Here is a 26,224-nt window from a genome sequence, read left to right on the forward strand (position 1 = left end):
TCTCACACACATACATAAAGGATCAGTTCTCAAAAAGAGAGAAAAGTTTTAGGCTTACACAAATCTAAATCTGTCAGCGGTTTGAAATCCCATCTCATTTGTTACTTTAAAAAGTGAGTCCAGAGACACAGAATTTTTGCAAACACCCCCCAAAATAGGTAAGAAGCACTGCTCTCTCAGCAAGGACTTTCAGAAGATAGCAGGGTTTGGACCAGCTGCCTCATCAAGGCAGGAGGGCAAAAACAAAACCACAAGTCACTCCCTGTCTTTGTGGCATCTTCTGGAGGGAGTGAGGCCAGACCAAGAGCTGCTGCCTCTCCAAGCCCTTGGTTCTGTGGCTACTAATGCCCAGCACAAAGCAATGCCATGGAGGAGACCCACCAACACTTATCCCAACTGAATGTATGTTCAAAGATTGATCATGCACATTTCATGAGAATAAATGGGGCTCTGTTTGTTTGTTTGTTTTAAAGGTAGGGTGTTGGGGGCTGGAGAGATCACTCAGTGGTTAAGAGCACTGGCTGCTCTTACAGAGGACCCAGGTTCAATTCCCAGCACTCACATAGCAGCTCACATCTGTCTGTAACCCCAGTCCCGGGGCTTTTAACACCTTTACACAGACATACAAACAAGCAAAACACCAATGAAGACAAAATAACGCAAACAAACAAACAAAGACAGGGTCTCGCTGAGGTCCTAGAGGGCCTGAACTCTCAATAGAGACCAGGGTGACTTTCCACTCAAAGTCTCCGCCTGCCTCTGCTTCCCCAGTGCTGGGATTAAAGGTGTGTGGGCACCATGCCTACCTATGTACATAAATGTAGATATATGCATGCATACATGAACAAGCATAACTCTTGGATATGGTGGTGCATGCCTTCGTTCTCAGCACGTTGGGGGAAGAGGCAGGTAGACTGCTGTGAGCTCAAGGCCAACCTGGTCTATATGGTAAATACAGAGAGACCTTGTCCACCTGCGCTCAATAAACAGCTGTCACTTGGGAGATGGCATAGGACTCGATATCGAGATCTTTCTCAGCAACATGGGGAGTTCAAAGCCAGCCAGGCATACATAAGAACCAGTCTTTAAAAAGTAAATCTAAAGATCTGCAAGGAAGCCTACCAGAAGTGGAAGGAGGAAATGGGGAAGGAAGAAGAGCGAGGTGCACAGGATGCCAGGCAGAGGCGGACAGACAGGCTGACGCAGAAGGACGTGGGAGCTACAGACGGAGAGAAAGAGCAGAAGCAATGGGCGCCGGGGAAGGCAGGCTGGGCTGCAGGATCTGGGGATTTGCTTGGTCTTTTCGTGGTGACAGGGAGCTACTGAAAGTTTTAAGTCCAGGGAAAACAAGAGTTGACTTGTCCTTTTAAAAGATCTGATGGGAGATGGCTCAGTGGTTAGAGGACCGGCTGTTCTACACAGTACCTGGTCCAATTCCCAGAACCCATATGGAGGCTCACAAACATGTGTAGCTCCAGTTCCAGCGGATCTGACGCCCTCTTCTGGCCTCAGACAGCACTAGGAATGTATATGGTGCATTCCTGCAGTGAACACATGCAGGCAGAACACACACGGGAAGTGAAGGGCATGGAGCATGAAGTCACTTGCCTTTAGTCCTAGCATTTGGGAGGCAGAGGCAGGTATGTATCTGAGTTCAAAGCTAATCTAATCTAAATAGTAAATTCCAGGACCGTAAGGGTTACAGGGTGAAACCCTGTGTCCAAAATAAACAAAACCAATTACAAACAAAAAAAATCTGATGAAACTGAAAAATGGGCTGACTGTAGGATTTGTCCCCCGGGCATCTGAAATAGACCCACCTTCCAACCCCTTGTATAGAAGCAGAAAGCCACTGAGACTGGGTGTCACTCACCAGTCAAAGCTACATCATGAGTGCAATAGACCTACCCACGGAGTGAGAGACTCAGGAGGCAGAGACAGGGACACCAGGCCTGGCCTTCCACAGCCTGAAATCCCCATGTCCAAGATCAGCCAGCGCAGCCCAGACAAGAAGTAAGGAATGCAGGCGTCCTCCGCAAAGGAGGCAGCGCTCCAGAGCCCACTGGCCAGCCCTATAGCTAACTCTCTTTAGCATTTTTATCTTCTCTTCAAACAAAGCCAAAGCAGTTTATAAGAAAGTATAAGGTGAAGAAGGGAGCAGAGAGAACCTGAGAGCCGGCAACCGCTGCCGTGACTCAGTCCCAACCAGGCCCTGAGCCTCCTGAAAGCCAAAGTGAAGAGATACAGGGTGAGAAGAAAGAGCAAGCTCTCCTCTGTGGCCTGGGTATCCCCTGGCCATCATGAAGGATGGGACTGACCCTGCTCTGGGTGGGCCTGGCTGTCGTCCACGCGCACTGGCAGACAGACCCCTTAATTCATTCTACCCACTGAGAACAGAGTATCTTTCTCGCCCCAGTACCTCACCTGGTTCCGGGTACTGAGAACACATCAGTGATGAGCCTTCAGTGTCCCTCCTTCACACCATTAATGGGCTACAGGTTCTGCTGACGGCAGGGCCCCACCACAGTTCCAGTGACTTTGCCATCGTACTGCAGGCCGCAGAGTGTGGGCGCCTCCCTCTGACCTAATGCTCGATCACTGCAGAGGTGGTATTTTTCTAGCATTTGTGAGCCTGACTACACCACTCTTCTGTGCTCTATGGAGCAATTGTTTCACCGTCTCCTAGCAGCAGGCGAGAGACTGGCGGGATCTCCCTTAACCTCCACACCGGACAAGCTACCTGGTCCGGATCTGTGGTAGCTGAAGGAAGAGAGAACCTAGGCCAAAGTCCGTTCGCATGAGCTGTTCTCATTCACCAGGCTCAGGCGAGAACCTCACCTAAGCCAGTCAAGAAGAATGTGGTAAAGAAACAGATCTGAGGCCTGCAGCCATTTTATGACTGAGGTGGGCAGCCGAAGGTGAAGCTCACACAGGGGTGACTGCTGAGGAAACATCAGATAAATGGACCAGACGAACAGGTCTGTGTGCCCTAGCTATTTCTACTGAGTGTGTTCAGTGCTTAGCCTGAGTCCTAGCAGATGCACACACTGTCCAAGGGATAAAAGCCACTCGGCATGGGTGTGAAGGTGAACGGGGTCAGCTAAAGCTCACAGGCCAAATCAGACCCAGCATCTGAGAAGCAGGCACAGCCACTCCAGATTGTCTATGGATACTTGGGCATCACATGGGCAGTGTAAGCACAACAGAGACCCGGAGTCCAGCAGAGCCTAAACCGGAGTCTGTCCTTACTGACATGACTACAGCACCTGACATGGAAGTGTTTGATCATCCTTGGCTTCTGCCTTCCTCTCTGACTCTGCCACTCCCTCTCTGGTCCACATGCTTCCTGCATGAAGAACCTTCTCATCATCCACCTACTTCCCAGTTTACTCCCTTCATCCTTGCCACACCCAGCTCAGGTGACAGACCCTGTCTAGGGTCCCTGTCTAGGTCAGCAGTTCTGAGAGCAACCCTATCACCTCAAATAAGCTCCACTATGGCCCTCCATGCTTTCCTGCCCTATCAATAACACAGTGGCAGACAGCAGAACCAGGAACACTGTATAGACAACTCTGTATGTGAGTTTGCTGTACAATGAGAAATCCCCAAACACAGAGGCCAGTTGGAAAAGCACACTTGAAACTGAACAAAAGAGGCAGAGCAGAGGGAGAGCTTGGCTTCAGCCAGGCCACCATGTGTCCACCCAGAACAGAACCACCTCCATGAGCTCTTACCATGACCACCCTCAGGTGGTCCTACTGAAGGCCTCATAGCCTAGGGTGTGCTGGGGAAATGTGTTCTGGTCTACCACAGCTGCCTGCTGGGAAGCAGGAAGACTCACACAGACACTCCATGCCCCTAAATATAGGACGCATGCAAGAGACACCCCAGTCCTCCAAACTTAAAGCTGATAAACACAGATCCATGAGCTCGGGCCACTGCTGACAGGGAAAGGATGTAAGAGCAAAGCCTCTGTGTCTACACCACCCAGAGCCCAGTGTTGACAGAGGAGGTGTTTCTCCATCACTCGCCACAGAGACCACGCATGAAGCAGAATTTGAAGTACTGGCTATTTCAAAACACCTCAAGTGGTTAAAAAGGTCACTTCCAGAAAGAGCCCCTCCCCCCCCCGACCTCAGGGCAGCTACTTTCTGGAGAACTTAACCGCCATTACCTACATACGGTTCATGCAGGCCTTCATTCTCTCCTTTCTGAAAATGGTGCCCACGCTGGAGACTAGGGTTTCAGAGAGCCGGGCACGATGCCCACTCTCCAGCCTTTGAGTGGCAGCAGAAAGGACACTGACTGCAATGGAGGGTCAGAGGTCCTTACCCCACTTATTTGCTCCCACATCCCAACGAGTGACCTCCTAGTCAGTCAGGAGCCCTAGAACCATGGTCCCAAGGACAGACTCCCAAGGACAGACTAGGGGGCTATTAGAAGACCCTCATAGGAAAGGTTGTTGACTGGGTAAGCTACAAATGTCAAGTTCTGGGCAGATTGGGGGGAGGGGAACCTGAGGCACAGGGTATCCCAAAACCCAGCATACTGGGGGCTCTGGGGCAGACCATGGTCCTCAGGAAATGAGATGCAACATGTGTTAGGTGTTTCCACAGCTCTCACACCCACACTGCTACAACACCACCTCTTCCTGTTTATAAAACACTACAGCTACTTTTGCCTCCATGTCTGACGTGCCTTGGTAAGATTGCATAAAGCTGGGAACAGATGACATGGCTCCAAAGCCACTGACACCGTTTGTTTGAAGTCCTCCTCAGGAAGCCCTCCCCTTTACCCCAGACCTAGTGCCCTCCATCTTCCCAAGGCTAGAAGATCCCTACCATTGGCCTCCATCTTTCCACGGAAGCCTCCTGACTTGAGTGGAACACTCACTCATCTGGAACAGACACTGCTGTATTCCCAGGACCAGTAAGTAACATGGGGAGTCATGAGAACCAGAAACCCAGCAGGAAAGGACAGGAAGACTCTGAAGGTACAGCCCTGGTGCGTCCCTCCCTGAGTTTACAGAACAGGAAACGTGTCTCAGCTTACGTGACTTGCCCAAGACATTTCTGTTAGCAAAATGGCTGAGGTGCTAATAGCAGACTCCAGACCAACTTTCCTTCTAGCCAGCACTGAGGGTTCCTCCTCGGGGATCAAAGCAGCCCCCTCCTGTGATCAACTCACTGTTGGGGACAAAACATTGGGAAACTGAGGCAGAAGGATCATGAGGTTGACCCTTGAACCCCCACAGGCATGAGCATGCAGACACATACACACCACAAATACATGTTTGAACATTTACCTGTGTAGGGAGATGAAGGGAAGGAGAAGACAAGCGGGGAAGACACAGGTCAGAGTGACGGACAGGGCTGTGTTGGTATGGCAGATCGGGCCACTGCGGGGCTCAGCAGGCAAAGGCACCTGTGTAATCATGGCACCCGAGTTCCATCCCAGAGCCAAGGTGTTGTAAAGTAGAAGGAAAGAACTGACTCCAAAACATCTTCCTGTCCTTCATGTGCCCCCGCACACATTATACATACGCACGCACATACATAAACTACAGTAAAAACATTAAGCTTGCTGGGAGGTGGTGGCACATACTTTTGACCCCAGCACTCAAGAAGCAGAGGCAGGCAGATCTCTGAGATCAAGGCCAGCCTGGTCTACAGAGAGAGTTCCAGGACAGCCAGGGCTACACAGAGAAACCCTGTTTTTTTTTTTTTTTTTTTGTTTTTTTGTTTTTTTGTTTTTTTTTTTTTAAATAGACTTTTAAAAATGAATACTGAAGAAATGGACAAAGTCCGGAACCTGTGGCTTCAGCAGAGGGCGTATCCTTCGCTCCAGTGCACCGGAATTCCCACCGTGGGCGGGGCTCTCGTCTTCCCTGATGTCAAGAGTCACCCAAGAAGACAAACAGTGCTGACTTTCTTTTTGGCTGCTGCAAGCTTCCTAATTAAAGTTTGGGATGTGTGTTTATTCAGAGTTGATAAACACAGACCCACAAAAAAGTGTTTAAGAGAAAGCAGATGAAATATAGGGCAGACTGGCTAATAAAATCAGAAGATGCTGTAAATTTTCAGCCCTGACAGCATAACTTGCAGGAGGCTGAGGCCCAGAAGTGAACCCGGTGCTGTGTTGCCAGGGTAAATGCAAACCATCACTTCCTGCAAATTAATTGCTCCCTGGCAAGAGATGTGTACAAAGTTTCTCTGTTCTGGGCCAGGAAGATGATGCAGCCAATGTGGCTTCCTTCTCCCGCCCGCCTGCCACAGGTGGTCCCAGCACGCCAAGACAGCATTTCAAATGCCCATAGACCTGCCTAAGGAGGAAGAACTCATGTTCGTACCCCAAACATGAAGCCAATGAAAGATTCCACAAGTTGAGGCCACCTTATCTCCAGAGACCTCAGGCACCTGAAAGGGCCCCTGTCCTAGGTACCAGTGGGAGTCCTTTACAGAGACTGCCTCCCACACCATAGGTCAGCATGGAGCACCAGTATTCCGAAACTTGTGAATGTGGCCTAGATTGCGATGAATGGCCAAGAGGTCCAGGAGCCAGGAGGCTGAAGGATTCTCCAAGGACAGGGATGGCTTCCCAGACATCAAAGGGAGCTTCAGAGGGGTGGCGCCCAGGGTCGGCCTTAATGAAACCATAATGAACAAGTTTCCACAAATAAAGACAACAATAAGAGGGCAAGCAGAAGGCCCAGAAAACAATCAATGCCTTTGATTAAGCACTGATGAAATTCCCCATCACGCTTTCATCCTGCTCCCGAGGGCTTTCCTTGGCTCTGTGATGCATTCAAAGAAAACCATCTTGAATATACATTACTCCCCAAGCCACAGAACACAGGGCTTGGCTCTGCTGCTGCCTCCCAGCCCCAGGCCAGGCAGCAGTGTCCCAGATGGCCTCTCATGCCAGACAATAGTCACCCCAAGATGCTCAGCAAGCCATGTTGCCTCATTTCTATACAAGCCCATTTTTCTCAGCCTGTCCACCACCAGCCCAGCTCTGCAGGGGCTCCCATACACTTCAAGGGCCTTTCTGGCAATTGTCTGGGTTTTAATTCCACACTGAAGTATCTCCCTGCTCATCAAAGCCTATCTGGCTTCTAGTCAAGGACCTACTGAAGGACCGCTGCGATGTCTCTGAAACATCAAATACTATCCATGGTATTTCTCTACGAACTACACTTCCCAGCACTGACCTCCAATCTCCTCCCCAAATCCTCTAGGTGGTTTGGTTCCACAGTTCCTGGTGACTTTGGCAAGGCCTGAGCAAGGCTAGGCACACATAGGAAGATTCACGTGCAGCTTCCAGATGAGTTCCTGTTCACAGCTCTATTTTAATTTTTTTTACTGTAAAATATCTAAGACATACAGAAGTCATGAGTAAGAATACCACCTCTTACATCGACCGCCAGCTTAAGTTTAAAGAAAACCAGTGGATAGTTCCCAGGCAGCCAAGTCGTAGCCCCGTCTCTCTCCACCCACCTCTCTCTCCTCTACCCTCCACGTACCCCTCCATCTACCATGCCCCTACACTTCTTTGTTTTAGTTGTGCACAAGCTTGGGATGATGTCCAGTTTGCAGAGTGCTTGCACCTAACCCCAGCTCTGATCCCTAACACCCACAAAGCAAGAGAGCTAGTTACTTATCCTAGGATGAGTATGACCATCTTTTTTATGCTGTCCAGGACCCAAGCCAAGGCAATAATGCTGCCTACATTCAGGGTAAGGCTCCCCACTTCAATTAATCTAACCAAGATAATCTCTTGGACAAAGCTTGTTTCCTAGGCGATGCCAATTCCTGTCAAGTTTATAGTCAACTCAAAGCATCCCAGCAGGTATAGTCGCACACACATTGTCTCAGAGAATCAGAAGTTTGAGGCTACCCTTAGCTACATAGTGAATTTTATAGAGCCAACTTGGAATACAACATTTTAGCACATTATATGTGTCCATAGCAATATGTCCCCGAGCCTGGTACCATCTGAGGGCAATACCTGTCTCTTCTGCTTAATAACCAATCCTTGCTGCTAACCCAAGCTTGGGCCCAGCTCATACATCACACCTGCTTATAAACATGGGAAGAACAGAACCACTCCCCCATAGCATGGATTTGCCCCACCCATGACCCCAGGCCATATATCACTCCTAAGATCTAAGAAAGGAGAAGGGAACATGGGGACTTCCACCATAATATCTACTTCCTTCTGAATGTCTCACACTGTCCTAGAAGCCTGAGAATTTCTACATCCCAAGTAAGACACCACTCAGAGTCCACCTCAAAGAACAGATTTCTCTGAGTCTCAGCACTCAGAAGACTTTGCAGAGTTCCTTCTGCATGGGGGTGGGATGGGGAGGAGAACAGGGGCCATGACCAGCTATCAGAAGGCAGAAGAGTCCTTATTCAGCAAGGAGACACATCTACTTCCGTCCCACCCCACCTCAACGTTCAGTTCCCTGAACAAGACGGCTCCGTGTGGCTTCTAGGATCTTTGGGGGATCTCCTAGTGTCACACAAAGGAGAAAACGCTGAACCAGTCAAGGAACAGGGATATGGGAGGGTCGACAGCCACCATGAGGACAGGCTAATTTTGAGTACAAGGCATTGCACAGGACTGAGAGTAAAGGGAAGAATGTCCCTACCTCCTCAAAAGGTTCTTCCCAGGAAACCGTGGCTCTGACATCACTCTTCGAACCTCCCCCGACCCCTGCCTGTAATTCACATGTGTGGACCTTGACCAGAGCCAGGGCTAAGGAAATAAGTCCCCACTCCGGCACAGACCAGCCATGCAGCTTCCAACAAATCTTTCAACCTAAGTTTCAACTTTCCAAAATGCTTCCTCAAGTACTCAAGAGCCGTGGCCCCTGTGAGCTTGACCTCAGGGGTGTTTACGAGAGTGGAGCCAACACTTACGCAAACTGGACAGGAGCCGCACGGCGATGCTGACTTTTAAGCCCCTTTCGGACTCCTGGCTTCCTTCTTTCTGTTTTTAAGATTTGGGACTTAGTGTTTGGTCACCACTGAGAACACAGGCCAAGGAGCTCATTTTAAACTCGGTGAGTTGACTCAGCTCAACTCAAACCTGGCACACTGCATTCTTCAGGCTCATCTATTCACAGATGCCTGCTCCTAGAGTGAACTCTCAATTATCCGTGCTACAGAGGACTCATCCCACGTGTGAGACTTATGTGGCGGTGAGGACACTGGAAGGAACAGACTCCCCTGTGACAGGCACAGCAGCCACACCCCATGGTGGGCAACACAACAGCGCCCTGGCCTATGGTTAGAGTTGGGAGGGATGATAATCAAGGGCCTCCTGTGAGGAACACACACTCCACCTCATCCCCTCAAGAAACAACACTCAGAACCAACAATCTAGCTACCGACAGTGCGTGTGGCACGCAGCAGAGCTGCCTAGCACCCTGAGATGGACAGACTCAATCGATAAGCCCATCTTGTGCTGCCTTTGCTTCAGAGGCTCCACATGACCAAACCATGTTGCCAATGCTTCAGAGCAGATGGGCAGCCAGCAGGGGTTTGCTGAGCTGACGGAATTGTCCAGTGTGGGTAGGATGCAGTGAGCTGAGTATACCCCATCATCTGAGTTTTCCTTCCACCTTCCATCGTCTTCCTTGAGGAGTGAGGGCGGGCAAGCACTCCGCCATTCCTTTCCACACAGCCAGGGAAGCAAGGGACACCTCACTTCCTCTCCGAGGTGCTGAGGACAGGGAGCACAGGGCCAGGAGAGACCAGTAAGCAGTGAGTATAATTACTACTTTTCTCCTCGCTGTGACGAAACACCTGAAGAAAACGCCATTAAGACAGAAGGGGCTTATTCTGGCTCACAGCAGGCAGCTTCCACAGTCAGGAAGCAAGCGTGTGAATGCTGGTGCCATCTTGGCCCATAGCACAGTGCCATCCACATTCAGAAGACTTCTCTTCTGTGGAGGTGGCTTCAAGGACACACCCAGAGACCTGGTTCCTAGGTCAGGCCCTCCATCCAAGGGCAAAACAGGGATTTTTCTGATATGTGATAACTATCTATTCGGGGTCCTAACACAGATGCTGTACCACAAAAACACATACATGTAGAAACAATGAACCTATGGAGCAGAGGGGTAGCTCCGTGTAGAGCACTCATTTAGCATGGGCACGGCCCTATCTATACTACAGGGAAAAACCCACACTGTGACCCCAGCACTGAGAACACTCAGGATGCAGTTGAAGGTCAGCTACATGGTGAATTCCAAGCCAGCCTGGAAGACATCATGAAACTCAAAATGAATGGAAGGAAAGAAGAAATAAAGGGAGGAAGGAGGGAAGATTTCAGAGAAGACTGAGATAGATATTTAAAAGGTATCAACTTGAATTGTCCACCCGAAGCAGAAATATAATGTGTACACTTGTTCACCAGACATAAATTAGGTACCGAGAACCTTGGCTGCTCTGTACCCTTCCTTTAAACACAAAGGTCCTACCCAACAAACACACGGCCCTGTGGGCAATCTTCAGTGCTTGAAAAGGGAAATTTAAAATGTCTGAGGCATTTAAACCCGATTCCCTCTGGGACACAGGCGGAGATGACAAGTGGGCCGCATGACAGACACAGGAGCCTGAGGAGATGCCATTTAAATGCCATGGGGTGTCTGGGAATTTGCAATTCCACACTCAGCACAGAATGGCCCCTGTGGGGCACCTTCAGCTGCCGCCTCCTTCTGGCCTGCTCAGAAAGGAAGACACAACCCCAAACAACCCAGAGGACAGAGGTGCCAGGGAGGCGCCTGAAAGCCTGAGGTCACCGATCCTGCCTGCCACCCAGCCCACCCTCAGCTACTGTCTGTCAGTAGCTGTCACTCATTTTTGTCAAAGAAAAAAATGTCTACATAATTTTCACACCGTTTCTGAACTGGGTCCGTCTAGAGTTCATCAATCCTACCAGATGCTCACTGGGAGGAAGCAAAGTGATTCTAGAGAAGTCTTGAGTGAAAAAGTGTGTGTAGACCTAGGGGAGGTTGGCCTATCATGTCAAACGGGCCAGCTGTCTGCTCATAGTGCCACCAGACCTCAACAAGGCCTAGGCTTCATTAATTAATTGGCTGCTGGGCCAGAGAGTAACAGTGTTTGCCACCAACTGACAACCCAGGACACACAGTGAAAAAAGATCGACTCCTTTGAAGTGTTCTTGGCATCTGTGCATCCGCGCGCACACATCCACACACACACACACACACACACACACACACACACGTTGACACACAATCACATAAAATAAGTTAAAATAAACACATGCAGTAATTTTGACTGACGGGTTTTACCCTGGAAATGGTAAAGTGCTGGGATCCGTGGAAAAGAAAAGGAGAGGCCAGGGAAATGGAAGGGGAAGGAAGGAGAACAGGATGCAATTGCAATCACACGGCAGAGAATATACAAAAACCAGAAACCCATTTGGATTCTCAGCCCTCACCAGACCTTCTGACACCATTTGTGTGTTTCCCTCAGGCCCTGGCTCCCAGAAGCCCTATGTCCATTCCAACCTTGTGACCACAAGTGACAAGTACCTGGCCCTGTCAGACACTCTGTCATCTCTATTCAAGTTGTACAGGTAACGGCTGAGCTGAAGGTCTCCAGACAACATTCTTCCTGTATTTGCTACTGTGTCCTTAGGAGAGATTCCCAAAAGTGAGTCAGCCAGACCGAAGGTTGTAACGATGGCTGGTTCCTGATATCAGTCCCCAGAGTATACACAAGTGCCATTCCAAGACACAGCCAGAGACCAACAAGGCAGCCTTCACACAGTGACACTTTTTACAGCACCAAGTCTTCCTCTACCAATCAACTCAGGTGATCCTAGGTGTTCCCAACTCTTCTTCCTGCCTGGAGTTCTACAAGACATTGGAGAAAACTCCAGCAGATGGAATCAAACAGATGCCCTTCCTCAAAGCCATGTAAAGTGGGAAAGGGGATACAAAAGGCCAGGCTCCTTGTTTTGTGGAAAGTGTTCAATGTGTTAAGCCAAGGATGATCTTACACTTCAGGCCACACTGCCTATCGTGAAGGAAGAGAGGGCAGAGAACATTCGACCGTGATGAAGGGAGGTCAGAAGGCAAGCCAAGAGCATACACGTGGTCTCCCCACTTCCCACACCCCAACTGCTACCTTAAGAAGCTGCTGGAACAAAACAGTCCTACTGGAGGGGGACCTTGGGGACCAAGCGCAAGTGTACCCTGTACCAGCGCTTTCAGATCAATTCCAAGAAGGGGAAAGAATAACCACAAACTCGCTGTGTGATTCAAACTCTTCCTTAAAAACACGAAGTCAGGCCTTGTCCAGTCGGGAAAGAGAGGTCACTTCTCTTGTCCTCTTTGTTCTGCATCAGATAGCCAGAACCCCTAAAACCTTCCTGAAGAGCCATCAGACTCCCCAGCCCTGGGGTGACAGGGGACAGGCACAGCAAACCTGCACAACCCAGCCTGGGTACCAGAAGCACTCAGTGTAGCACACACTGCATATGTCCTCAGTGTATCACAATGGACACCTTGCTCACCTACGGCAGATTCAAACGCACCCCTCAGACTCATTTTCTTCTAATTCCTTCTACTCATTTAGAAACCTTAGGGGTGGGGACTGTGATGTGGCTCAGCTGGTCAACTACAGGCCTAAAACACCAGAAGCCCTGAGCGCCACCACCCAAGACACTGAGCAAGGTTGTACATGGGTTATGACTAGTACTGTGGGGTGCAGGCAGGGGGACCACCACCTCAAGTTCACCCTCACTACAGTGAGCTGGAGGCCAGCCTGGGCTACATGAGATCCTACAATAGAAGGGGGGGAGGTTGTTGATTTAGCTCAGTGGTAGAACAATTGCTTACCCAGGAACCTGAGTTCAATCCCCACAGAGAGAGAGAGAGAGAGAGAGAGAGAGAGAGAGAGAGAGAGAGAGAGAGAGAGAGAGAGAGAATATTTTGGAACAGTGATAGGTAATTGTAAATAGCACATACATGTACTCTTGTGCTGTGTTACATATTCATCTGTATTTCCTTTTTTCCCCACACTCAGTGCTGCCACTGGTGTGTGTCCGTGTGTCTCTCCGTACGCATCTATCTCTGTGTATGTGTCTATGTGCACAGAGGATACCAAAGATTCTACTGTTCTCTTTCCGCCTTATTTCTAAATCAGGGTCCGTCACTGAGCCTTGAACTCGGCTAGCTGCCAGCAAGCCCCAGTGATCTCCTCCTCACTGAACCATTTCCTGGTTCCCAGGTGCTGTTCCTGCATGGGTCCTGTCTACCACAGTTCAATGTGAACATTAGAGTGTCGATCTTACTACACAGCCTCTGGACTCAGCTCTGTGTGCAGAGCCCCGTCCTTTGGGGGAGGGCTAGGTGAGAAATCATTAGCTCTGTCAAGTTCCGCCTGCTGGGCTGCCTTCCACTCTTCATGGTGAAGATGGGACTCTCTAGTCAGGTCTTCTCTGTGGTATTCTGAGTCTTAAGTAAGGACTGTTAATTGGAGGCTATTAGAAAACCATCCTGTCTCAAATGACAACAGAAAACGGTGCCCCAAGCTGATGGTCACTCAAAGACCCAACAGCTCACACCCCACTTCTCCGGGACAGTCTAGTCAAGAGAACTAGTTTTTCCTGTAATCACGCACTGGCTGCATGACCCTCGGCAGGGCTTAGCCCTTGGCCCAGGAACTCATTCATGATTTTCAAGCTCCTGTATGATACTGTGAAACTCACATCACCTTCCTGGACCATGGTTGCATGTCTGAACAGGTACCACTCTGGAAGAGATTCAATGTTAGTCTCACAAAGACACATGGGGTCACACTGTTCAGGGACACTTGACCTCTCAACACTGGGACAGTAGGCCCCCAGGGCAGTACCCTCCCAAGGGAAAGCACTTCCTCTTTCTCTGTCTGGCCCAAGGCTCAGGACTTAGTCATCCTATTTCCTGTGTGAGCAATGGCCTGATAAAGGCTGGGGAAGATACCTGGGTGACCTTCAGGGTTTTTCCTATTTCAGGCCAACCGACCAGACCCTAACCCACACAGACTCTGTGACATCCGTAAAGGGTAATGGACTGTCCACACTGTCACACCAGTAATGGGCATCAAGGACCGGGCTTTAGCATGTCTTGAAAGTGCTGTTTAAAAATAAGGATGTTATGCTGGATTAGTGGCCTGTGGTTCTAATCCAAGCACTTGGGAAGCAGAGCCTTTTCTGCATAGTCAGTTCCAGGGCAGACAGGCTACACAGTGAGACATGTCTCAAAAACAAACAATAAAGTTGGGATTCTGGGTTTGGTGGGGTGTAGATCAGTTAAGTAGAGTGCTTACCTAGCATGCACAACGCCCTGGGTTCTAATCTCTAGTACCCCATAAAGTACAACCCACAGAGTGAGCACAGCAGCACATACCGGTAACCCCAATAGCTGGGGGGTGGGGACAGGACGATCAGGGGCTTAACGTCGTCATCTGAGATGCATGAGGCTCTCTACTAACTATTTTAAGTGGCTGTGGGAAGACGGCTCAAACAGTAAAGCCCTGACATAAGAGGAGCAGCCGAGTCGAGACTTCCAGAACCCCACTCAGCACTGGTGAGCAGGGACAGAGCCCCGAGCTCCAACGAGAGACTGTCTCAAACATATACCCCCAAATAAGTACATTTTTAAAAACATCCTTTGAAGTAGCCTGGCCTCCCTCCGGGCAGGTCTGACACACCCCAGGTGTGAGCAAAGAAATGCTGTGGAAGGAATGCACGCACAGTTCTGGCGAGTTCTCGAGGGGAGGCAGTAGAGCATGAGCGTGTAAAGGGGGTGTGAATCCCAGACCTGCCTGCTAAGTGCATGTGCACATACGTGGACCTGTATACAAACCCCACAACCCGCCACTCAGATTCACGCACTCCCACCAGAACCGAGAGCCTTGTGACGTCTTCCTCTGCCCTCGTCACCTCCTGAGGGGTGACTGTCACAGGCCGCACAAATGCCAATCATGCGCCCGTGCTGCACCTACAAATCCCACCAAACCGACCACGTGTCAAGAGGAATGGGGGGCTGGGGAGTTAGCTCAGCAGGTAAAGAACCTTTGTTTGATCCCTGGAACCCACATTTAGGAAAAGGGTTTAGCAGTTTCAAAATGCCAGGGAGCCAGAGACAGGAAGACCTTTGGAGCCCAGTGGTCTGTTAGCCTAGCCAAATTAGTGACACTCGTGGGATGTGAACTAGTGAGCTGTGGTTCACACCTGTGCATGCACATCAACCAGAAATAAGTCACCACCAGACACACACGGCGGCCTACGAGTGGGCACTCTCAGGCTGACTATTCTCCGGGATGCTAGGGAGAAATCCTACCAGGAAAGCCTCTGTTCCTGGTGGGGTCACAGGTCCCTTGAAGGAGGTGAGGGAAAAGTGAGCAGTTAAGGTGATGTGGAATGTCTGAGCTCCTGCTGTCCTTATCAGGCGCTATGCTGTCTCCATTTTCTCAACTACTGTCACAGTAAACACGATCTGCCTCACCAAGTGTCTGAGAGATAGGCTACCCAAACTCAAAAGGCAGAATGCACGCACTGTCTGACATCACAGAGCTTTCACCCTCTTGGCCCCTGGCATCTGAATGAAGATAACTGAGCTGGGCTTGAGTCAGTCAGAAGAAAAAAAACCCAAACTCCCTCCTAAGGCCCCACAGGGACTGTGTGAGTGGCCGCCAGACCCTGTCTGTTCCCCCAAGAGACAGCATCACAGGCCTGGAGCACACACAGCAGCTACTGGTTTTATTACTTTGTTGAACGGCAGGAGAGATCTCAGGCAGGAATGAGTGCTCGGGGATGGCTGTAAAACACATTTCAGAACACACAGGACTGCCGTCTGATGAGTCACTGCCTTCGGAAGCCTCTTAGATCCGAGTGTACTCCAGCTGGGCTTTGGTGCCCAGCATTACAGAACAGCACAGAACAGGCTGATGCAGGGAAGCAGGGCAGACACTGTGGGACATGACCGCCCAAGTTTCACTTCCACGTGTCTTACCTCGCCCTGATTTTGAGCAACGCCGGGGCCGGGGAAGTCACGGCAGTAGACCTTTCTCCAACCAGTGTCCCCAGGTTCCGAGCCCTAGCCCTGGGGACTCAAGGGATAGCAACACCTGGATGTGCAACCCCAAGCCAAGCTCCGGGAAATATTTTTCAAAGAGCTACAACTCTGGGCAATGGGCACTGAGATGCCAAACAAGGTCACACAACTTGCAAGAAGAGAGAATTCAGTCAGTCAGACATCCTCGCTCCAGAGGCTCGCGTCTCAACCCACCACACCACTGGCCCCTTTCAAAGATGCTGACCTCCTCTGCAGAACATCTAGTGTTCCATAAGGCCACCCGACAGTCTAAGGACATTCATTCGCAGCCATCTCTGATCTCCAAGAACCTGGCTCTGTGTGTCCCCCAGAAGGGGGCGTTGCCAGAGCATCTACACTAGGATGCTTTATTAGGTACAGGAAGCAGGGACATCAGCCCAGCTTTCTGCTTCAGTGCGGCAATGTGACCTGCCCAAGACCACACAGTACTGCGGCAGAGCCAGGGTCCAGTTTAAATCCTAGAAAGTCCCAAGTGGCCATGCAAGGTCAGTGGCATAAGACTCCTGGCAGATAAGTAAATACGGAGGCCTCCCATGTCCTCCCCTACCCTAAGCAAACAGGATGAGAAGAGCTTCGTATTCCACGGGATGATCTCAAAGCTATCGCTCTTCCCATCTTGAGAATATCAGGGGCAGGGGGACATCGAGGACCCCAGCATCCTACTATCTCTAAAGCAGAGTCGCCAGTCACTCTTGAGGTACGAGCAGACAGTCCCAGTGGGCCGGAGGAAAAAGTGGCCTTTGCAGCCAGAAGGCTGCCTCTGGGTTCCCCCTGCCTTGTCAGTTTAAATGAGAGGACAGGGTTGAGTTAAAACTCTAGAAATTCAAAGAGGTCCTCAGCTCGGCCACAGTCAGACTTCATGGAACGCTGCGTCTGCTCACTCTCTCCGCCGCACCCCCTTCTGGCTCTCCCGGGCTGAGGAGACCCTTGCTGACAGGTAGTGGAGCGTTCCTTCTCCATCAGCTGCACTGCCCTACACTGAGGTCTACCCTGGGCCTGGGCATTTAGCAATGTGTTTCCAACACACCTGCCTCTGCTACTAGCTGCCTCGGCAACCTACAGGGTCACGATTCAGGTTTGCATCCCTGTAGCCTGCCTTACTGGATGTGGCTCACAGAGCAGAGGCATCATAAGTGACTCGGCCACACCCAAGCTGGGAACCGCTCGTCTCACGTGAGGCCTCTCAAACTGTGGGCATTAACAGGACGCCCTAGAGTCTAGCCTTAGGGAGCATCATAGGAAGGAGGGCAGAAGGTACAGAAAGCAAGTGGATCTGACTTCGGGGCATGATGTGGCCCATCAACAGCCTGCCGTGAAAGGGAGAAGCTCACACGGCCCCACCTCTCACTGACTGGGTCGAAACTACACGCAGTTTAAGATTGTTGGAGGAGAGAGACTTGCCGGCTCTCCAGTACACAACCCTTACTAAACTGACAGTCATCAAAATGAACAAAAAGACATGAATGTGTGTGTGTGTACATATACATTTCATAATAAAACCCATACCATATGTAAATAATACATATTAGTTTTAAAAAGAGGTTGGCTGTAGTAACCTTCTGGAACCTTCCATGGAAGACCAGCTAGGACCTGGAATGTATGTACTCCAGAGAGAATTGAGGCATGGGTCACTTCAGAGCCCTTCTGAGTCTCAAGGATGCCCAGTTGGGGTTCACACACTAGCACTGGTCCTTGTCCCTTGGATCGAGCTGTCCTCACCCCATCACCCCACACACAGGAGATGCTCCCAGGTCCTTCTCCACATTCCACTAACACTCTCCCTTCGCTTTTGACGTGACAGGGAGCCTTTCTGATCACAACTCCGGTTTGTTTGTTTTTAACTGCAACTCTAATAGTTTCAGATTATCTTAAATATTATAAAAACCATTCTCGGCCACATTTCTTCCAGCAGACTTCATTGACTTCGATTATTTATATATTTACGAACAATATTCATGGAGCAGATGGCAGCTAGTAAGCCTCCGACAAGTGGGGGCGGGGAATAAATGGGACAGAATGTGAGCGGGTGACTCGTCCGTTGAGTCCCAACGAGCTCTGAAGGGATTTCTCTCATTCAGTGGAAGCCCATACACCAGCCGGTCACCAACTGGATTAAAATAACACTCTTGGACTTCCAAGTGCTTGCAGACTCCAGATCTTTCTAGGAACAGCCTCCCAGTCCAGAGCTGCTTCCCAAGCAGAACAAGAGAGGAGAGGTACGGGGGACAGGATGGTGACCTCAGGTGAGGAAGCAAAAACATTTACAGAGCACCTACTGTATGCAGTACTGTCATATCAACCCTGTGTTGATCCCAGTGCCAGATCAGGTGGCCAGCATGACTCTTCATTACAGATGAAGGGAGTCCACAGACACAGGAAGGACTCTGTTCAAGGTAAGCAGTCTATAGGCAGTGAATGTGGTCAATCTGGCCCCCAAACGCACACCCTCAGTGCCTCTGGAAATCGATAAAGATGGTGGAAGGGAGAGTGGGCTGGTAGTCGGGTATGGGTAATTGTCCCTCTTATCCTTGACTAGGGAGTCAGCTTTTAACCCAAGGCCATCTAGCCTTCTGATCTATCTTAAGTCTAAATTCTAAAGCTCTACTAAAAACCATTTAAACTGGGTCCACTTGAGATACAGGGGAAGTCAAGTCTTGGCTAAAAGCAGGAAGAAGATACCCAGAATCTAGATGATAAGGGAGGGGTGTCACAAGCACATAGAGGTTGGATGCGTTGAGAAAACCAGAGAGAGGTGGGGGTGACATGCACTAGCAAGTCTGTCCCTGGGGCTACTGATACACAGGAGCTCACACACTGTCTTCAGCAACCTGTGAAAAACTAATAACTTAGGGAAGTTATTAGTCCTCCTCCCCTGGCCTTCTGCTTTGCCTCTGGAAGTTTCACTGCAGTTACAAAAGAGAGGGGTTCCTGCGTTCACTCTGTCCATGCTCTGACCAGCAAGGCTGCCACTACGGCTGCCCCAACCGTCCTGTTCTCGGGACTCCATCACATAACTGACGCAGATTCAAGCACACGACTCAGCTGCCCATTTTTCAGATAAGAACACTGCACAAAACCTTGGATGTGCATGTGTGAGCAAGAGTAAACGGGGTGTAAATGGGGATCCTACCCTCTTACAGCTACCCAGTGCAGTGGGAACTGTCTCACCTTCAAGGTGATATTGATGTACGTCTGACCACACAGATGAACTGAAGTTGTGGGCGTTTGTGTCAGACAGCAACTCACCACACAGCATAGGCTGGTCTTGAACCAGTGACCTTCCTGCCTCAACATCCCCAGTGTTACATTATAGGTAGGCACCACCACACCCAGTTCATGCAACCATTTTAAGTCTATACAGCACAGCCTCAGATGGATTTGTTAAAGATAGCCAAGTGCCCATACCAGCAAAGCCACAAGACTGGTGGTCTCTCCAATCAAAGAGATGGCAGAGATGCTGAACATGTGGCCATAATCTCCTAGCATCGGTGTCCCTTGGGAGGCTTTTCTGTGCCTCTCTGTTCTTATGCAAGGCCTGCCAGGGACTAGGAGCCATGACTTTTTACTTCAGAAAGAACCAGAGAACAACAGCAAAGGTCACTTCGAGACCAGATGTTGACCTTGGGATGTAGACATAATGTATTCACAAGGCACAGAAGGGAAGTCGTCACTTTCTTATTCATTCTGTCAGAAAGCAGGTACATCTTCCCAGCATAAGTCAGGCACAGTTGTCAAGGAGACAAAAAGGCATTCAGAATGCAGAGGACCACCAGAACCCCAGGCTAGTTTTGCAGCCCCAAGGCTTAACCCATGATTCTGCACCCCCTCTCCTGGGCTGAGAGTCCTGGCAAGTCCTGCAGTCACTCCAAGTCTGGCTAAAATGGAAAGATTCTCTCTGGCCACGCAGGTGACTGTGGCCACCATGTGCACAAACAAGAGATGTGTAGCAGTGTCTCTGTGTGGACATGTGCACGAACACGAGATGTGCAGCAGTGTCTGTGTGGAGACGCCTGCTTGCCTCTCTAAACTGATGGAAGTGAGCTAGCTGGACACCTGTGGTCTCAGAACTCAGGTAGCAGAGGCCAGAACGTTTACCACAAGTTCTGGACTAGCCTGTGACCCATCATAAGATTCTGTCTCAACACGTCAAGAAATAAACAAAACAAGTAGCAGTCGCTCTCAGACTTATTGCCTGCCTGGGTGGGATATCACCGCCTCCTCTAAGGTCTTCAGAGACATGCACACAAGGCTTTGGACATGAAAAAGGAGGAGCAGGAGGAATGGCTGTCAGACATCACAACTTTTCATTAAAATTTCCCAAAGTGCACAAATACCCACCCTCTTCTCTTCCCTCAATCTGTATCTGTCTGTCTGTCTGTCTCCCTCCCCCCCCCACACACACACTCACACTCATAATCTACAGCATACTTATAACAAAGTGCCTCCCAGGAGGAAAGCCTAGCCAGCTGACCTGTTCTGCAGGCTCTCCCACAGGAGAAAAGCCACCTCTCCCTAGCCTCCTTCCCAGTTACATGGAGCCCAGGACCTGGGAAATCATTCCAGCTGGCAGCCCTGCCTGCCACCTCCACTGTCATCTGGCCATAGCAAAGGAAAAAAAAGCTTCCTTTTTATCCACACTGAATACAACCCTCTAAGAATAGGGAGAGTCTCAATCAAAATCCGAGTGGAAGTGTCTTCAGAGGGAGTCACTATTTCCTCTGGGGATCCGTGGGTTTCTGGAGGCTGAGGTAACAAAATATGGCTCTGATGATTATGGAATGGAAGTTAAGGGCAAAGAAGGCAAAAATGAGGAAGTCACTGGTTCACTTCTCGAAATTTACCAGCCACTAATTCATTTCACAACTATCTATAGGAAGCTTCCCTGTGCTCCTGGCACGTGTCTTAGGGGATGAAGGCATTAAAGGGGAGGTGACATTCCGGACCTGTACCTCAAGGCCAGGACACCTAGTCCCATTTACTGCAGGCGGGAACTCAAAGCAGCCCATTTTACAGACACAAGGAGCCGAAGACCCAGAGAAGGTAGACAACTTGCCCAAGGTCACAAAGCTAGTGAATGGCAGAAGCAGGAATTAGACAGAGGTGCACATCCACGTGACTCTCCCTGCTGCGCCACCTTCACACTCAAGCCCTCCCCCACCCCTCCATTTCTAGAGGCAGGGTGGGGGATCTGAGACAACCCCCTAGGGCTCTGCCTGCAAAGGAAGTCTGGGTTCCTCTTTCCTCCCACCCCAGACACAAGACCCACATTCAGAGGACACACAGGTTCCTTCCAGACCTACTGTGTGCGCACGACCCCCGGAAAGCCCTGCGAGCTGCAAATGCCTCCACCTCTGATCACTAAACTTCCATTAAAAAAAATGATAAGCGATGATGATGACGATGATGATGATGATGAAAACATAACGGGCAAAGAGGAAGTGCTGTTTAAACGCCGGCGGGGGTCGGGGCAGGAGGAAGTCAGGCTGGTGCGAGTCTATTCGCCCTTTTGGTTCCTCAATTCAGCCGCCGTGGCCCGGAACACCCCCACCCCCAAATGAAGTTAGCGGAGGGCAGCGCGGCGCCCGGGTCTGGCCCTGCAACGCTCTCCTAGCCTGCAAGAGGGGTGTGCCCAGGGACGGCCACTCGGACCCGGCGCCCCAGCCTCGGGGTGCTCGGCGCCCCAGGCGCTCCCTCCCTCCCTGCAGCCGGGGGTAGGGGGTACCAGGGCGGCGACGCCGCAGCGGGCTCCGGGCGGGCCCCGCACGTACCTGGCGGTCGGACGGGCGGGCGAGCTGGCGGCGGGAGCCTGCGGTGCACACTCGCCGCTTCCGGGTCGGCGGCTCGCGCGTCCCCGCCGCAGGTTCGCGAGCGGCCCTGCCGCGGCGACAGCAGCAGCGGCAGCGGCAGCAGCAGCAGCAGCGGTAGCAGCCCGGCCCCGGCGCGGCCAGAAATCGCTATAAAAGGAAGAGGCGGCGAGGAGGAAGAGGAAGCGCTGTTTACCTTCGCAGCCCAGCCCGGCGCCGCACAAAAGGAGGACGCGGCGACGCGCCGCCCCCCGCGCCCGGGCCCCGCCGCAGCACGGGCCCCGCGTCACCGCGCCCGGGACCGCCCCGCGCCGCCCCCGCCCCAGCCCGCCCGGTGACCTTGGGCGAGTCCCAGGCGCCTAGGCCCGACCCCCATGGCGCCGGGCCCTCGCCGACCCTCCCTCACCTGGGCTGAGGGGGCGAGATGCGCACGGCTCGCGCGCCACCTGCCTGGCTGCTCCCGGACCGCGGGAACCTGGCAGGGACACCCACGGGGTCCAGTGGTGCAAGCCCGCGGGGACCGATAAAGCAGAGGCGGTGCGGAGTGGGGGTCTGGGCTACCCACACGGTCGTCCCAGGACTCGTGATTTAGCGAGGGGAAAACTCCCCAATTACTGTCTTCCCATTTCGCTTGGTGTGGGAACCTCTGTCCTTCCCGCTGGCTAGGACATAATTAAGGGGCATTTCCCCCTCTCCTTAACTTCCCTGCCCTCAAGTCCATGTTATCTTGATAGTCAACCAGATTTTTCAAGAATATTTAGTGTTCCGTGTAACACCTTTTCCCTGACCTCTAACATGGTACCAAAAGGGAACCAATATTGGAGACTGACTTACCTTGGTCTATTTTATCTTTAACAAAGGTGCGTCCAGATTTTCCTTAACCTGGGCCAGTTCAGGGATTTTGGGGTGCTGAGGTGGACTTCAGGGGGGGCTCTCAAGGATGTTTTGGTTGTGAGGGAACCTTGTGCCATGTTGAGTTACTCTTCTGATGATAGCTTGCTTGCACCAAGATAAACAAGGAAGGGTGTGCAGACCTGAAGGCACAGCCGACCGGAGGGGAGGGCAGAAGTACTTTCTAGAAGGTACTCTAGAAGAGGCCCACCTCACATAGCTCTCACTACAGTCCATGAAGCAGTCCGCCCAGAGTTAGGCATGAAGAGGCAGGGACAGGTGGCATCAGCCTGAGGTCATACCTACCACATACCAGAGGAGCCAGGCGAGAGCCCATGTTGTGTGGTTGCAGCCTAACACTTGTCCAGTCTGAGCCACGAGAAATGGAACAATCATGAGTCCTAGAACCTCGGAGGGCTGTCACCGTTGTTAAAGACTCAAGATCTAACGTTCTCTGGGGAGCTGGGAGGTCTTCAGGGAGCTTAGGGAAGTCGGAATGTGAGCAGGAGGCAGGGAAGAAGAGGAGGAGGGCGTGGTCGGGACCTTGTCCAGTGAGCGTTCCACTGAGTTCAGCACTTGCCAGGATGGAGTCCAACCTGTGTGTCTCAGATGTCTCTGTTCACCGGCCCCAGTGAGACTGAGTCTTGTTCAACCAGACCCTGATAATGCTTGACAGATTCAAGCAAATGGAGTGTGGGAATCTTGGCGTGCAGTGTTGTGGGTCCTTGGGAGAAGTCACTGCCTTTCAAAAATAGTTCTGTAGCAACTGAAACTGAAACATAATAACTCAGAATGTATATCATTGTTGTTATGTAACCAGTTTGTGTTTTTAGAAAAATAAATATGAAATACCATTTACTCTTTAAAATTCTTTTTAATTTTTTAAGATTTATTTATTTCATGTACGAGTACACTGTAGCCGTCTTCAGATGCGGCAGAAGGCATCGGATCCCACTATAGATGGTTGAGCCACCATGTGGTTGATGGGAATTGAACTCAGGACCTTGGAAAGAGCAGTCAGTGCTCTTAACCACGGAGCCATCACTTCAGCTTCCATTCAGATACTTAAGAAAGATTTTAAGTCAAATCTTGACTATCAAATTGTAGCCCAGGCTGTCCTTAAATTCATCAGATAGCCAAGGATAACATCAAACTTCTAGTTCTCCTATCTTTTTCACAGGTGTTTATCGCCCCGCCCAGCTTTCTTTCTTTCTTTCTTTCTTTCTTTCTTTCTTTCTTTCTTTCTTTCTTTCTTTCTTTCTTTCTTTCTTGCTTTCTTCCTTTCTTGCTTCCTTGCTTCCTTCCTTTCTTTCTTTCTTTCTTCTCTCTTTCTTTCTTGCTTTCTTCCTTTCTTGCTTCCTTCCTTCCTTCCTTTCTTTAACTTGCATTTTTGCTCGCAAGGCTTTGAGGGAAGTATTTAGTCATGCTGTGCCTCAGGTTTCTTCCTGTGAAATGGGCTGATGGGAGACCTACAGCAAGGTACTGTGGAGGACTGTGGGGTGATAAAAGTAAAATTTCACTTGGAAGACGATTAATACTGGCAGTGTGGCTGCTGCCGCTGTGCGGTAGATCAAGTCTTTCTAAGTGTGATCCATAGGAGAACAAACCGAGGGCATTTGTAGAGCGCATCGGTGACCTGGGCCACTGTGACAAGGGTGACAGACAGATGTCTGTGTCACACTGTGGAGTGTATATGCAGTAGTTCCACAAAGGCACTGCAGGCTTGGCTCCAGAAACTGAAGCCACTAAAGTTGTGGTCAGTGACTCCACAGATGGAGCGACCCAGGGCTGCAAGTGCGAAGGGGCGGGACTAGTCTCATGCACCGGCCGCTGGAAAGTGTGGCGGGTCTCTCCCTGACTGGCACCACAACAGCTTGCTTCAGGCCCGTAAATTAAACTTTTCCTCCACCGTGTGGACTTAGCCCTGCATTTGCCCACAGAGATGAGAAACAGTGACAATTGTAAACACCTGAGGCTTTTCTCTTTTGTTCTCCCCTGGAGTCTGAGGTCGGAGTGGACATCAGGGTCAGGAGGGGGCCTTAGTCCAGGTTGCAGATTCCTGACTTCATGTGTCCTCGTGTGGTAAAAGGGCAAAGGGCACTGTCTAGGCCTTTTTCTTAAGGCACCAATGCCTTTTAATGAAGGCTCCACCCTTTGCCCAAATTACTTCCCAAAGGTCCCACCTCCCTGTGTTGCATGACATTTGAAGGTAGGACTTTAATGTATGGATTTGAAGGGCCACATCAAGATTCTTCCGATTGCAAGGAGATTTTAGAGGTATCCATGAAAGAGCTGTGATGGCGGAGTAGACCATCTCCTCTCCCTCTCTCCTCACTAAACCCTGAAGATATGAGGTGGGAGAATGAGAACTTTTCAGGGTGTGGTGCTGGTACTTCCGAAAATGCCAACTATCAGAAAGGGCAACGAAGAAACTGGGCCTGGTGTGTCAGCACATGCCTTTAATCCCAGCGCTTGGGGGCGAGAGCACACAGTTCTCTGTGAGTTCAAGGTCAGCCTGGTCTACCTTTGAGACTCTGTCTCAAACAAATGAACTATAAGTCCTGAGCATGTCCCTAAGGTGTTCCTAAGACCTCACTCCCTTAGGAAAGTGAGAAGCACATCTGTTCTCAAGGAGTTGCTGTGAATTTGTTAGGTATGGAGAATTTACCCAAACAGAGAATTTTTGCTGTTCTAAAAAACTCACTTTTGAGGATGCACCTCATTCTTGCCTGACGTGATGTGGGGGATGTTGTGAGATATTAAATGGTTCTGTGTGATAAGGAACAGGTTTCTTCCACTGGTCACCCTGCCCTCCGTGTGTGTGTGTGTGTGTGTGTGTGTGTGTGTGTGTGTGTGTGTGAGAGAGAGAGAGAGAGAGAGAGGGAGGGAGGGAGGCTGTGGGTGGAGCCCTGCTTCAGAATTTCTCAAAGCTCTCTAACAACCCAGGTGTTTGTCGCTCACTTCAGTGATACTTCTGAGACATTTATGGTGCTGTGTCTGCTTGACTTTCTCTTCCTTTCTTCCTCTTTGAAACAGGAATCATATAACCTAGGCTGGCCTTGAACTCCACACACAAAGGAGGGCGACCTTGAGCTTTCCTTCTTGGTTCTGTCCTGTTTGTGTGGTGCTGGGGATGGCGACCAGGACTTTGTGCATGTTGGGTAGTCACTGTGCCCATGGACCTACATCCCAGCTCAATGACTTCCGTTCACGGCACTTAGAGGCTTTTCTCTGCTCCAGTCTCCTCCGCTCACACAGTGGCCTGACATCAGCGTCCTGTGGAAGGCTGTCCCTCATTCAGGCGTGTCTTCACCAACCCCAGTTGTGAGCCTCATGGTTTCCACTCTGACATCTCAAGGATGCGTCCCTCGTGGTGTCAAGGTAAATC

Source organism: Micromys minutus (genome assembly GCF_963924665.1).
Source record: "Micromys minutus genome assembly, chromosome: 27".
Lineage (NCBI taxonomy): Eukaryota > Metazoa > Chordata > Mammalia > Rodentia > Muridae > Micromys > Micromys minutus.